This window comes from Ictidomys tridecemlineatus, chromosome 4 (genome assembly GCF_052094955.1).
Source record: "Ictidomys tridecemlineatus isolate mIctTri1 chromosome 4, mIctTri1.hap1, whole genome shotgun sequence".
NCBI lineage: Eukaryota > Metazoa > Chordata > Mammalia > Rodentia > Sciuridae > Ictidomys > Ictidomys tridecemlineatus.
Window position 1 is genome coordinate 91486246 of NC_135480.1, and position 13183 is coordinate 91499428.

Here is a 13183-nt window from a genome sequence, read left to right on the forward strand (position 1 = left end):
AAATGCATTTACTAGTCTAATCGACAAAGATTATTTCTTAGCAACACAACACACTATACAGCATCGTTGCTTACCATCATGATTGCATGGCTGATTGGGAGCTGTGGCTTGCTTTCTCTGCCCAGCATCACAGGGCTTACATATCACAAGCCCAGAAAAAGAGTAAAATAAGTACAGATACTACTAATTGAACATAACTTTTGCACCATCATAAAGTTGAAAAGTCACAGGTGGAATCATGGTAAGTCAGTTACATGTGTGTATATCCGTGTCCCTGATTTTATAGTACTTTTTCCATCGTGTTTTTTTTTTCTATTTTTTTTTGGCTAATCTCTGCAAATATAGTTTTAGCAATTCTTTTTCAATTCTTTAAGCTTCTCATTACTTTCTTTTCTCTACATTAATGAATGCCTCTAACAAAATATTTAAAGTACATTATAGTAATTTCAGGAATGGTGGCAAAAGAATCTCCACAGAATTTTCCTCCAGAAAATCCAGTGTAACTGATAAAAATTATTCTTTAAAATGTTTAAAGTCACTGGAAATTGTCTCAAGAATGAAGAAAATTAAGAAATGTTTATTTAACACAGACTACAAAATCTGACTAACAGTGAATCTGTATCAATGAGTCATGAACTACTACTTTCTTCCATCCCCTATCACATCCCCACCAGCTCTGAATGACAGATGCTCCACTTTGGACAAGTACATACTAGAACACAGGGATCCCTCTCACCCAGATCCAAATCAAGGACTTCAGTGTCACCCTGGAAGGGAAAGACTGCCAGTGATTCTCATTCCTTACTACTCCAAGCTTCAGAGTCTACATTAAGATTAGTGTAGCTGGGGCTGGGGATGTGGCTCAGCGGTAGAGCCTTCGTCTAGCACATGCGAAGCATTGGGTTCAATCCTCAGCATCATGTAAAAATAAATAAAATAAAGGCATTGTGTCCAACTACAACTAAATATATATATAAAGATTAGTGCAGCTAAGAGAACAAATGCTTCTTTCCTCTACCCAGATGTCACTCTTGGAGAAAGAGGTGAGGGCATAGGAATGGAAGGTGAAGACTATTAGGTCCCCAATCAGCCTTGCCCCAATTCATTCACAGGATAGAAGATGCATGCCAGCTGAAGCAAGCTGAGAAGACCAGAAGCTACGACCACATGCACAGGGGTGTCACTTCTGGAGAAGTGAAATGTCCCACCACAGGTTTCAAGAAAGTGCAGACACTTTCCCCTGGGAAAGGCAGGAAAAGAGAGAAAGAGAGAGGAGAGGGGGAGAGGGAGACATAAGGGGAAGAGGGAAGAGAAGGAGGGGAAGGAGGAAAGGAGGAAGAGCTTTTCTCAAGAAAACTGATTTTTTAGAGCAGAGTATAGATAAAATTCAAGCACAAAGTTACTATAAAAAAATGGAGATCTTGATGGCAAGTAATTAATAGGAAGCAGGTTGCTCCATGAGAGCAGCAGCTGAACCCGACAATAACTAGAAATTTACAAGAGAACTGGGGAAATATACAAGAAGAATAATCCTCTTGAAGTTGGAACAAAGCTAATAGACAACTTTAGACATAATCTTTGCAAAGGGACTCAAGTTTAATTGATAAGACTGTGGAGCAATTTATGTCCCAGGGCATTGTCAAAAAAAAATAATAAAGCTATCAGCCTAACAATTAGAGGACTCTAAGAGCTGGGTATGATATCAATAGAGGGAGACTGCTTAGTAGAGAAATCAGAGAAAGAGACAACCACAGAGACCACCACAAGAACTTTGCCCTTAGAGGAAGGACATCAGAGATTGTACAAAGGGAGGGAAATATACTTCACTAAAATAGCCCAGCCACATCACTAAACAGGCAAACAAAAAATTCCCAGAGAGGCAAGAGCAATCTCCAGAGTTGCCACACTGTAACATCTAAAATGTCCTTTTTTATTCAGCAGAAAATTATAAGATATCTCCATGAAGAGATACAGGAAGGTATCACCTGCAAAACAGAAAAAAAAAAACAGGTAACAGGAATTATCTTTGAAAGAACCCAGATGTCAGACTTGGTAAAGATGGAAAAGGAGCGATTATAAATATTTCCAAGGAACTAAAGAAAACAATGCTTCTTTTAAAATAAGTAAAAGATTACATAATGATAATGTGTCAGCAAATAGAGAAAATCAACAAAAAATAGAAATCTTAATAAAGAACCAAATGGCTAATATAACAAACTCTATAAGTAGATTTATTTGGTCTCCTTTTTTCTTTCAACTTTGTTAAAAGACAAAGTATATGAACTAATATATAAAAATATCCCATTATGTTTGTAACACATATAGACATAGTATATATAAAAACATTAGCACAAAAAGAAAAAACTAGAATAGAGCTATGTAGAAAACTATCTATAGCTCATTGAGACTAAGTATAATTGTGAAGTAGATTCTTACAAGTGAACATGTATTTGGTGAGCTCTAGAGCACCCACTAAGAGAATAAGTGTTTATTAAAATACAGGAGTAAATCATTAAGGGAATTATAATACTGCATAACAAACTATTCACTTAGTGCAAAAGAAAACTATAAAGGAAAAAACAGAAGAAAATGCATGAGAAATATAGAAAATAAATGACAGTGACAGATGTAAAGCAGACTATCACAATAATAATATTAAAATATACAGAAATTAGATAATCTAATTAAAAAATAGAAACTGTTAGACTGCATTAAAAACATAATCCAACTATATTTGCCTATATAAGACACACTTTATACTCAGATACAAATAGGTTAAAAGTAGAGGAATTAAAAAAATGATATATCATGAAAAAGCAACCATATGAAATCTGAAGCATGTATACTAACATTAGAAAAAACTTTACAAGAAAAATATAGACATAGTATGTATATATGACATATATAGATATACATGTATATATGCTAGAGATAAAGAGAAAAGTCTTATGATAAAAGAAATAATCCTATCAGAAGGATATAATATTTATAAATATATATGGTGAACAACAGACCTCAAAATATATGAAGAAAAAAACCTGACAGAATTGAAAGAAGAAACAGGCAATTCAACAGTAATTGTTGAAGACCCCAGTACCCATGTCAATAGTGACTCTAATGACTTACCTTCAATAAAGAATCAGTAGGCATAATTCCAAAAATAGCAGACTTGCATAATACTATTAATCAACTAGATCTAAAAAACATTTGTAGAACACTACACAAGAGTAGAAAAACACGCGTTTTACTCAATGCTCATGAAACATTCTCTAGGACAGACCATATGCTAGGCCACCAAACAAGCCTCAATGACTATAAAGGTCATGAAATCATACAAATATTGCTCTCCAACCATAATGTAATGAAATTAAAAGTCGAACTAGAAATAAATTCGGTAAATTCAAACATATGGAAATTAAACACCACACTCCTAATTCACTAAAGAGTCAAATCATAAAGAAAACACTCTGAAATGCATCAAATGAAGAACAACAATAGAGATAAAGCAGTGCTTACAAGGAAATTTATGGCTGTAACATTACTGTCATTTCTATCATCTACAAACTATTTCTGAATTATTTGCCTAACAAGATTCTTGAAGAAAATGTGAAGATAAAGAATGAATGAAAATAAGTTGACTTTAGAAAAGCTTTCACTTATATTTAACTTATTGACTCTGTTTTAACATCCAGAGGGGAACCAATTGGAACTTCATTTCACATAGAAAAGTGCTCTGAGAATTATTTGTTTAACCAAATCAACAGGATGTCATCTAGGTAATGACTACAATTGGCCTTCCTCTTTCATGAAATTTGCACCTGCCTGTTCTGTAGTCATGAGTTCCACCTTCACAGAAATCATGTGTGTAAGTTATATATTTTGGCATCCACAAGACATTCTGAAATTGATCCCCAACATACCACGGAATGCCTTTTATTTCATAGCTCTCATTTTGCATTTTATCTTTAAGATATTTTATTTTTAAGAAAATGGCCTGACTTGTGAAACTACAATAAACACCAACAAAAAGACAGATACACTGAAACACTTGCCTGAACAATGAATTGAAAATTAGCAAAGAAGCACCATTCAAAAGGTTTTTCACAAAATGAAACTTAAGTTTCAAGTGTGTGAAAACGGATATGGGTACAATTCCTCTTGAACTGTCTCTAGAAACTGAAACATGTTCTAGAAAAATACCACACAATCTAGAGCAGCAGCCTATAATAAATGATCTTTAATTAACATTGAGTTGTTGCTATTCTGATTTTTCCTTTCCCCTTTATCTGTCCTTTATATATCTATCTTTAAAGTTTCTTTTCAAAGTCACCCATAATCCCACTTGAAAAAAAGTTCTCCCTTTATAATTCATACATAGCTTTAAATAATTCTTCTCAAAAAATTGTATTTTTATATGTTTTATATATAAAACACTACCACTATATTAGCATGTTAAAATGTTTTTCAAAGTTGTCATTTTAATGACAGCATTTATATTATTTATATTATTAACATTATAATATTTACATTTCTTTAATGAGCAGTAAATAGTTGTCACAATAGGCAACCCAATGGCCAAATACAAATTATTAAGGCTTTATTAAAAATGAAAACTGATATTATACATTATCTCTACACATCTTACAAGTAAAGGTAACAATCCATGTTCAAAGCAAATATAAGTAAATTCAGAAGAACTCTGTTCACCTTTATAAAGGCTATCCACATGTTAAATAAGGACTTGGGGTAGTAAAACCAGAAGACTTCGTTTTTAAATATGATATATATGAAATTTAAGTTTAACCATGAAAATTCATATATAGTCATGCATGACTTAACAAGAGTGATATAATCCAAGAAAAGCAAAGTTTGAGTGATTTCATTTGTTGTGTGAACGTCAGAGAGTAATTACACAAACCTAGATTGTATAGCCTAGTACACACCTAGGATATATGGTATGGCTTATTACTCATAGGCTACAAACCTGTATAGCATGTTACTATACTGAATACTGTAGGCAACTATAACACAATGGTAAGTATTTGTGTATTTAAACACAGCTAACATAGAAAAGGGCCAATAAAAATGCCAGGAAGGGCTGGGGATATAGCTCAGTTGGTAGAATACTTGCCTCAAATGCACAAGGCCCTGGGTTCAATTCCCAGCATAAAACTAGGAAGTAGGAATATTTCAATATTAAGCAACAGGAATATTATTATAATTTTATTGGACTACCATATGTGCAGTTCATCATTGACTGAAATGTTGTTATGTGGCACAATTGCACATCTTTACTAATGGAGCTAAATTTAGCTAAATTTTACCTCCCACCACTAAAGAAATGCCACATATCTTTTAAGTTTTATGTTCACAAACCCCTACTTTTCAAGATACTGATTTCTATGTTAGTTCAGGAAACATTATCTTCTCCAACAAACAAAATATTTAAATGTACAAAGACTAAAATGATAAAAGTTCATTTATTATTTTCATAAAGTCCAAGACGTAGCTAATTGGTTGGCACTATTCCTCCAAAAAGTAATTCAGAGTTCTAGGCTCATTTTTGTCTTATGGCCCTCCTATCTTCAAATTGGCTTCCAAAGTCACCACGACGTTTGCACCAACCCACAGAGTAGGAAAGAGCATGCAGAATTGTGTGAGAGATTGTTTTTGAGGTGAAAGTCCTCCACTCACATTCTATTAGCTGGAATCTGCAAAAGATCTAAATAGTTATTTCTCAAATAGAAGAAACACAAAGGCCAAAAAATACATGAAAAAATACTCAACATCCTTAGCAATCAAAGAGATTCAAATCAAAACTACACTGAGATTTCATCTCACACCAGTTAAAGTGGCAGCCTTCAAAAATACAGCAATTCCTAGTAAGAACATGGCGGGGGAAGTATACTTATAGACTGTTGGTGAGAGGTTTTCTTGGGCCATTGTGACTAAAAGATCTGACCAGAACAATTTTAGGGGAAGAAAAGTTCATAGAAGGCCACAACCATTCCTTGGGGCTTGAGGTGAGGCAGAAGAACATCATGGCAAAAAAGTGTGGCAGAGGGAAGCAGCTCTGGTGGTGATCAGGAAGCAGAGAGAGGTCTCCACTTGCCAGATACAAATATATACCCCAAAGCCACACCCCCATTGAGCCACTTCCTCTAGCCACACCCCACCTGCATCCAGTTACCATCCAGTTAATCCCATCAGGGATCAATTCACTGATTAGGTTAAGGCTATAACATGATGTTTTTCCTCCCAACCTTCTTGCATTGTGTCACAGGTGAGCTTTTGAGGGACACCTCACATCCAAACCACAACAGTGGACAATGCAAATTAGTTCAACCACTTTGGAAAGTAGTATAGAGTCTCTTCAAGAGATTGGGAATAGGAAAACCATATGATCCAGCTATTACACTCCTTGGTATCTATAAAAAGGAAGCAAAATCAGCATACTATATATGTGATACACACAAACCAATGTTGATAGTAGCACAATTACAACAGCCAAACTATGGAATCAGCTCAGGCGCCTGTCAACAGATGACTGGATAAAGAAAATGTGATGTACATACACAACGGAGTTCTACTCAGTTATAAGGAAGAATGAACTTATGTCATTATAAACATAAATATATAGGACGGGAGAACATCATGGTAAGTGAAATAAGCCAACTCAGAAAAGGTTGAATGTTTTTTTCTCATATGCAGGAGCTAAAGAGAAAAAAAAGAAGAAAAAGTCATTCCTTTAAAAAAAAAGAGAGAGGGATCAAGAGAATAGAGGCAGGGAACTAAGGGAAAGGAAGAAAAGGGGGGAAGAGGGAAGAACTGGGGATTAAAGCTGACAAATTATACTTTGTGCATATATGAATGTATGACAGTGCATTCCATTTTCACATGTAATTTTAATGCATCCATTAGAAAAATAAATAAATAGAAGGAAGACAAATAGTTTAGAGGAAGGAGATCAGGGGAAGGAGGAGGAAAGAGAAAGGGAAAGTATTTAGGACTGAAATGGAACAAACTGTTATATGTATTTATGAATATTTCAAAATGAACCCCACTATAATGTATAACAATAATGCACTAAATTTTTTTTTTTTTTAAGAAAAAAGAAGAAAGATTCAAATACAATAGGGTCACTTGCTCAAGAAGAAGATAAAATTCTGGTCAGTTTAGCTTGTCCTCACTTTATCAGCAACTGCTTACTGTTTTTTTTTTCATCTCCTCTATTAACTTTAATCACATTTTCAACATGCAGCCAAGAATGAAGCTTTGACAGCAAGCCATAAGTTTACACAGTCAAGCATTATCAATTTTCTGCAGTCACAACACTGAGATAAGATGAGAAAGTTAGGTATTTTCATTCTTGTGCCTTTCTTGACTGAAAAGCAATGAAAACTATTACAAAGATTTGGCCATCCCTCAAATTCATTTTCCATAAATCTCTTGAAATTATTGCATTTACTTTTGCTTGGTTTATGGCAAACAAAATCAACTTAGTTCTTCAATTCAACTGTTAAATGCAGAATTTTAAGAATCACAGTGATGACAAAATTGGTACATGTTTCATCATAATACACCTGCTTATGAGAACAGACGTGAACATTAAAAAGGATTTACATTTAACATGGATTATTTGCCACGTGGACAAACACTTCTGGTTCATTCAGAGCCAGAATGCTTATATGGTTCCAGAGGGACTCCTTGGCAGAATTTGCTAATTACTCATTAAACAGTTGAACATGTATAGACGTTATTTATCTTATAAAGCTTACCCACAGAAAAACAGACACAAAAATGAGGTAAATTCTATGGGCAAGATTGTGGTTCTTGGAAAAAGGCTAAAAGCCAACATATATTTTTGGTAAGCTTTTCCTCCTAAGCATGTTTCAAAAGATGAAAATACTAAGAGCTGGAAGGCCACAAAGCTTAACACACACATCTTGTCCTCCAGGGAAACGAACGGCACTCTGCTGCACTGCAAAATCTGAGCTTTCCCAACGGGCAGTGGCCAGCACCATGGTGGCCATCTTTGTCATAGTGGAGACAATGCTTTGATCATTCCCTCTTTTAAATGTGATCTTTGTTCCAAGGCCAGCTGTTTATTTACATTACTCACGGAATAACACTTTATGCATCCTTAGGTCTCTCACAGCCAGGGAAGCTGTGGGAGGCAGCTGTGCTACTTGCCTTCTAAGCTACAGTAATCAGCATCAACCCTGTATGAGAATGAGTTGAATGATCCTTCTAAGAAGTCTGTAGTTATAGTTCTCTCAGCTAATGGTCAGAAAACAAATCAAATTCTGACAAAGAGTAAATGTGTCCCATTTTCCCCCTCTTCTTCCCCATTCAAATGATCATATTTAGGCACTTGAAACAGGAATGGTGGAGCACTCTTCTTCTCTTGGCCATTCAATCAGGCTCCAGCTGCAGTTTCTCTGTGTGCCACTGAAGAGTGTCACTGAAGGTATTGCTAAACTTGAAGCAGAGGCTAAATGTTGGTGAGAGTATTTTGTGGAGCAGTCAATGACTTCTCCATTTGTGAATGTTGTGGTTCAAGTTCTTAAAAAGTAGAGAATTTTGCTAGGCCCTTCTCCATCTCAGCATATTGCTCTTTAAGCCTCTCCGTGGCTCTGCTGTGTTCTTCATCCACCTCAGCATGACCGTAGGGTTGTTCTTTCATGAAATCCTCCCACTGGAGTTGATGCTGTTTCCCAGTAGTTATTTATTAAGTGGTCATGATACATCTTTCTTCGTTCCTGTTCCCTCTGCTGGAGTCTACAGTCATGAGCTGCTTGCAATCCCTGGAGAACTTCTTTCAAGTTGTCCTGCATCTGGGAAGAGAGTATGTTCATTTATTTCATGGATCATATTCTTCAAATTTTCAAGAATTCGCATTTCTCCAAGACCACGTTTTTCTTCAGATTCTTTTACAAAATAACGAGTTTCGCCTTGAATAACTGGTCTGTGATCCAAAAGCCTTGAATGAATTTCTCCAAGATCCTTGATAATGAGGTGTGCTGAGCCCGCAGTCCCCAGCGAGTCCCTCTTCTTGCCGCTGCCGGGGGCGACCTCACAACCCACAAGGGTCTCTGTCCCTCCACCACTCATTGCTTACTGTTTTTTAACAGAATTTTATTTCTCTAAAGTGGTCTAAAAAATTTAGACTTTTCACTAATTACGGGTGGTCTTTGATCAATTCACATATGAGTAAATTAAAGATGTTTCATTAAAATTCTAGGAACAATATTTTTAATCTTTGAAAATTGGAGAACCTTAAACAAGCAAAAAAAAAACTAAAAGGAGTAAAGATGTAAATAATATGAAATCAAATGTCTTCTAACCTATAATCAATCCTGTTTTAATTACTTATATTAATGTTTATGGCAGGTTTTACTTAATTATGTTTTATGTATATAGTCAAGAGTTATTTTTTTAAGTTATAGATGGACACAATATCTTTATTTTTATTTATCTATTTTTTTTTATGTGGTGCTGAGGATCAAACCCAAGGTCTCACGCATGAGAGCGATCTATCACTGAGCCACAACCCCAGCCCTCAAGAGTTGATTTTATACACTTAAACTCTATAGGATATTTATCATGAGAAAACATCTTCTTATACTAATCAATCCATATAATGCTAGTGAGTTTAGATGATATTATTTAAAATTCTTTGAGGCAGAATGGAAAAGAAAATAGGGTTTTATTCAAAGTCACAAAGTAAAGCATTATGTGATCCCAAGAATTACACTTAAAACAGATTTTCCCACTGGAAAAGAATCAACTGAATTATGTATTTAGCATTGGTAGAAATGCAGCAACAAAAACTGAGATTAAAATGGTAAGTGAAGGAAATATACTCATGGCATTCTAAAATTGGTATCAAAATTGTAAAATTGGAACAGAATCAAAATTTTAGACATGAAATTTTTCCTTTCAAATGGTCATTTTCTAATGCAAAAATACTGAATAAGAAAGAAGGTATAGATTATATTTTCCATCTTTTCACTTTCAGTCTGTTTGTGTGTTTACTGGTGAAGTGAGTCTCTTAAAGGCAGAATATGTTGGTCTTGTTTTTTGTTGGTTATTTTAATCCACTCAGCCAGTCTGCAGCTTTTAACAGGAGAAGTTAGTCCATTTATACTGCAGGTTTATTGATTTTTCTTCTAACTATTTTGAATACACTTTGTTCTTTCTTCCTTTCTTGCTCATCTTTGGTGTTTTGTGGTTTGCCATATTGATAAGATTTGATTATTTTCCATTTCTCTTTTGTGTATCAGCTTTTGTAGTGAGTTTTATGCTTTCACATTTTTTGACAGTAGTTATCTTTCTTTTGGTTGTGGATGTAGGACTCCCTTAAGTGCTACTTCTTGGAAGGCCTTTATTTCTCCTTCATATCTAAAGAACAGGCTTGCTGAGTAATAGTTTCAGTTGGCGGTTATTTTCTTTTGGGACTCTGAATTCATTCTCTATATATTTTTTAAAAACACAAGAAAACCACCAAATAAAAATTCAAACCTTTTTAAATATTAATAAATATATTTATAAATAAAATAGCAAATAATTTTCTGTGCTTCATAGAAATAAGCACAGAAAATATAATAATTATATAATTTTATGATGAAGTTGAGATAAAAATATTCAGTCATGTAAATAAATATGAATAAACTGACTCACCTATTAAACAGATTTTCAAAGCAAGATGAACAGTATATCATATTTAAGAAACAAAGTGACTTATGAAGACTGAAAATAAAGGCATGGACAATGAACATTAGGCAAATGAATGCAATATGAAAGTAGGTCAGTGATACTGATATTAGGCAAAGCAGAATTTAAGATAAAGAATGTAAGTATGACCCCAAAAAACTTTTTAATTCTAAAATCTGCAATTCAGAATAAAGACATAACTAGTGAACATATATGTTCCAAACAATACTGTAACTTTCATTAGAAAGCAAAAGCTAAACAAGATGCAGAATCACTTTAAAATACAACAGAGTGTTTAAAGCAAAAATAATAACAATATATTATAACAGATACAGAAATAAAATGTAGGTCAACAGAGCATAAGATGTGAGAAATTGAAGAATAAGGTTTTAAGGTTCCAGAAATATGTAGAAAGTGGTATACTTTGGTGGACAAACTCTTTTTTAATTGACAAACAATTGTATATATCTGTGTTGGATATTATATCTTGAAATAGGTACATGTGGTCAAAAGGCTATATCAAGCTGTATAGGGAGATGGCCAGTGTCTCATTGGGGGGTTCTTCTTCCTGCCAAAGAGGGTGTAAGCCACCTGAGAAACTGAAGTCTAGAATAATTAGTGAAAAACAAAAGACAAAGAGTAAGAAAGATATTTTCAAAAGCAGAGCCCTTGATAGGTTTAGTCCACACAGGAGCTGGAGCTAGACAAAAGAAAATGGCTCCAGTTGTTTACTTAAGGGGATACATCAAAGGCAGGGATAAGGTTTCAAGGGTGGAGTCTTGATGTATTGCTGTCAGCAGGTTGATTGGCATCTTAGAAGGTCACACCCCTCTTGGAGGAGTTGTGAGGCTACAGCAAGTCAACTCCATCTCTGGTGCTGTGGGGGACCTTTGGCAGAGCTTGAATAGGGCTCACAGTGAGTCAGGAAAGTCAATCAGAGGAAATGACCACTGGTCATTCCCAGACACCAGATTCTCCTATTCAATAGACTACACAGGATGCACAGTGGCCCACATGCAGCCCATGGATGGCTTGAGACAAAGCTAAATAGCTTTCATATTACTTCACTTATGGTTTTTGTGGCTAGAACACTAAAAATGTACTGTCTAAGCAATTTTCAAGTATTCAATAAATTCACTATAGTCACCATGCTATACAATGGATTTTCTGAACTTATTCTTTTTGTATAACTGAAATTTTTTTTTACCCTTTGATCATTTCTGCAATCCCCACCCCTCAACTATCAGTCTACATTTCTCTTTTTTAGAATCCACATATAAGTAAGAAATATAGTATTTGGATTCTGAGCCTGGCTTATTTCACTTAACATAATATCCCCCAGATTCAACCAGGCTGTCCTAAATGACAGGATTTTCTGGTTAAGGCTGAATAATATTCCATGGTCTCTGTGTACAACAATATCTTTCCACTTATCCACTGACAGGTCCTAAGTTAATTCCTTATCTTGGCTACAGTGAATAATACTGCAATGAACATGGGAGTGCAGATATCTTTTTGACAGACTCATTTCATTTCCTTGAATCATATGCCCAGTAAAAGGATTGCACGATCACGTGGGAGTTCTACTTTTAATGTTATAAGGAAACTTCAAACCATTTTCCAAAATGGCTGTACTGGTTTACATTCACACTAAAATAGTGCAAGTGTGCTTTTTGTCCATTTCTTCACCAGCACTTTTTATCTTTTTTGATAACAGCCATTTGAACAGGTGAAGGATATCCCAAAGTCGCATTATATTTTCCAGATAATTTTGGATGTTAAGCCATTTTTCATATACCTGTTGATTTTTTATGTCTTCTTTTGAAATATATCCACTTATGTCCCTTGGTCATTTTAAAAATCAGGTTGTTTTCTTTTTATTCAGTTTCTTTTATGTTTTATATATTGGATATATGGTTTGAAAATATTATCTTCCAATCCATAGGATGTCCCCTCACTTTGCTGTAGAAAAGCTGTACTTTGATGTAATTCTACTTGTTTATTTTTGCTTTTGTTGCTTTGACTTTTGGGTCGTAACCAGAAAAGTATTGCCTAGACCAATATCATGGGACTTCCCTATTTCTCCTTGATATTTTACAGTTTCAGGTTTCACATTTAAGTCTCCAACACATCTGGAGATAATTTTTTTTCTTTTTTTAATTGATTTAAAAAAATAAATAAAAGCAAAATGCATTACAATTCTTGTTACACATATAGAGCACAATTTTTCATACCTCTGGTCAAATATAAAGTATGTTGACACCAATTCGTGGCTTCATACATGTACTTTGGATAATGATGGCTATCATATTCCACCATCCTTACTAACCCCCTGTCCCTCCCCTTCCCCTCCCATCCCTCTGCCCTATCTAGAGTTCATCTGTTTCTCCCATGCTCCCTCTCCCTATCCCACTATGAGTCAGCCTCCTTATATCAGATAAATATTTGGCATTTGTTTTTTGGGGAT

The 13183-nt window shown here is 34.7% G+C and overlaps 1 pseudogene; it reads right to left on the reverse strand.

Moving 5' to 3' along the window:
* Positions 1–7211: 7211 nt before the first annotated feature.
* Positions 7212–9293, reverse strand: LOC101976738 (biogenesis of lysosome-related organelles complex 1 subunit 5 pseudogene; annotated as a pseudogene).
* Positions 9294–13183: the final 3890 nt, after the last annotated feature.